Genomic DNA, 2,575 nt, shown 5'->3' with positions numbered 1-2,575 from the left:
TTCTTATTTTTAAAATTTCATATACAACGTTAAAATGTTTGTAAGTTAATTAAATTATTAAATTAAAATGTTTCTTTGATATAACACTAAAATTTTATTTATGATTGATAACCAACAAAAATAACAAAGCCATTGTAAATATATTACATGACCTTCTAATATATAAATTGTATAAAAGTTATATAGACTTATATGGAATTATTAGCTTGTACAGAATTATATTGCATTAACCTAATTTAATAAGGTAAATAATTATAAATTCTAAAATAATAATGTATTATGTATAACGTCTTGAAAGGATGTTTTATAATTCAAAAAACAATCTTAATAATTTATATGAAATTTATTATCAATGAAAAAGACTATTTATTTTATTTTTGAAGTATTAAAGAACAAATACTACTCATTTTGTTGAGTGCATGTATTTATTAATTCAAATTTAATGAGGATTATATGTAACAATGGCATCTATTATTCATACATTTTGAAAACCTGTATCCATGCTTATTACACAGTTTGTCACAAACTCTCCAGGAATTTCCACAAGGCAACCCGAGATTTTTTGGATAATCAAAAGGACCTAAAATAATATTGTAAATGTATGATATAATTTTACTTTCAGTTAATATATTTAACAGCGAAAATAAAGTATGTATTGTACAGTACGTACCGTTTTTACACAAAACTGAGATAATGCAGCTTAAAAGAATTATCACTAATAATTTTCTCATCCTGAAACTTTAAAAATTTTTTATAAGAGCACAAATAATAAATTCATAAAAGTAAAAGCTTACATTATTAAATAGTATTTAAAAATACAAAATACATATTAATTCGAAAATTAATAATAAAGATGTAGAATATTCTAAACAAAAAAAGTAAAAAGGAAAAAAAAATTTATCGTGTAAAGCTAAATTCAAAAACTATAATTAGGCTGAAAAATTGCATTTGTTCCTATGTTCTTTTATTTCATTTAAATTTTAATTATCAGAGAAATAGTTATACATATAACTCATTAATATTATTATAAAATATTTTCAATTTATTACGGTATAAACATTGTTACTTACACTATCTCCTCGAGAAGTAGAAAAAAATTAAACATATATTTTATATAAGTTCTGATTATATAGCAGGGGGTGGCCAAACCTTGTCACGATAGGATCAGTATACCAAGTATCAGAAATACAAGAGAGCCTCATCCTCTATTGGAACAGTATTTCATATATAACCTGTATACTGTATATATATATATATATATAGGGGTTTATATAGGGGTCACGAAAGACGCAATAAGGATCTAAAAGAGCCGCAATTTGGCCACTGTAGTTACATAGAAAATCATAATGCTACATTCTTAATTATGTAGTAGAGTTTTGCAATTGTATACTTAAACTAAAATTCATTTTATATAACTTAATAAGTAAAGTTTATTATATTATAATTTTATAGAATAATTAAGTATTAAATTTTAAATAAACTAAATATAATTTTATAAAATTAATAATGTAATTACTAAGAAATGCTTACGTTTTAAAATGATGTGAAGTAAGTTTGACTTCCTGAGTACAATCTAATCAGTATAAGAAAGGAAAGATCAATAAATTCTGTACACTTGTAACTGAACAACAATTTTGTACATTTGCAAATAATTGTTTTTATACTAAATTCTTTTTAAACTAATGTAATTTTTATAAAATAAATTATTATATTTTAAAAAATGCTACATGTTCAGTTGTAACAGATATATCAAAAATTGAAGTAATAAGGAATTACAACATATTAAATATTCGATTAGTAATTATTTAAACAATATTTAAATAATATCGGTAATTGGGAGGATAAATAGATAAGAACGCTAGAATTAGTTTTAAATTATTTTAAGAAATTTTCAATTACTGCGAAACCTGTAAACAACGGCCACTGACAGGAACAAAAAACACCATTGTTCGGAGGTTGTCGTTATTTGCGGGTTATTTTGTATGCATTTCAAAAATGGTTTCTAAAAAATTACCAAATAGTAGACTAACTTAAATTATAAAATATACCATAATGTAATTTTATAATAATGTATTTTAAAAAACATTATATTTTTATTGTAAAGCCTATGAAATAATGAGTAATATTAGATAACACATATATTTTACTTCTAGTTGATATAGGAAAATGGAGAATTAACTAAAAAAAAAATCAAATAAATATGTTTTACTCGTAAAAATTTTAAATATAAAATTCCTTTGTTAACAAATGTGTAAAACAGATTTATCACTAATTTTAAAACATAAATAATTTATTATAAAAGATTTATTTTTAATATAAATCATATATGACTGATACTGAAAAAATGGATTAAGTATTACATATATACATTTTATTATAAATAAGTTATGAGATTAAAAGTAAGCCTAATATGGTTGCAATTTTCACAATTGTTATAACAACTTTATAATTGAGGAAATAATTATAAGTATAGCAACATTTTCAAGGAAGTTGTTCTGATGATTACATTATTCTTAGATAATTTAGGAAGTCAATTAATATTTTTGCGATAAAATTCTTTCATAATCAGTTTTCC

General features: G+C 21.9%; 1 long non-coding RNA gene across 1 annotated transcript; it reads right to left on the bottom strand.

Annotated features, from left to right (window-relative positions):
• Window positions 1–420: 420 nt before the first annotated feature.
• LOC111619081 lies at window positions 421–1,578 on the bottom strand. Its single transcript, XR_002755680.1, has 3 exons — window positions 1,531–1,578; window positions 671–738; window positions 421–580 (listed from the first exon to the last, which is right to left on the bottom strand). It is a non-coding gene; the product is annotated as an uncharacterized LOC111619081 (long non-coding RNA).
• Window positions 1,579–2,575: the final 997 nt, after the last annotated feature.

The sequence above is a fragment of the Centruroides sculpturatus genome, unplaced genomic scaffold (assembly GCF_000671375.1).
Source record: "Centruroides sculpturatus isolate CEXI.00-Female unplaced genomic scaffold, Cexi_2.0 scaffold38, whole genome shotgun sequence".
In the NCBI taxonomy this organism is placed as follows: domain Eukaryota; kingdom Metazoa; phylum Arthropoda; class Arachnida; order Scorpiones; family Buthidae; genus Centruroides; species Centruroides sculpturatus.
Note: the sequence above shows the minus strand (reverse complement) of the source record. Positions and strands in the feature narration are given on the sequence as shown.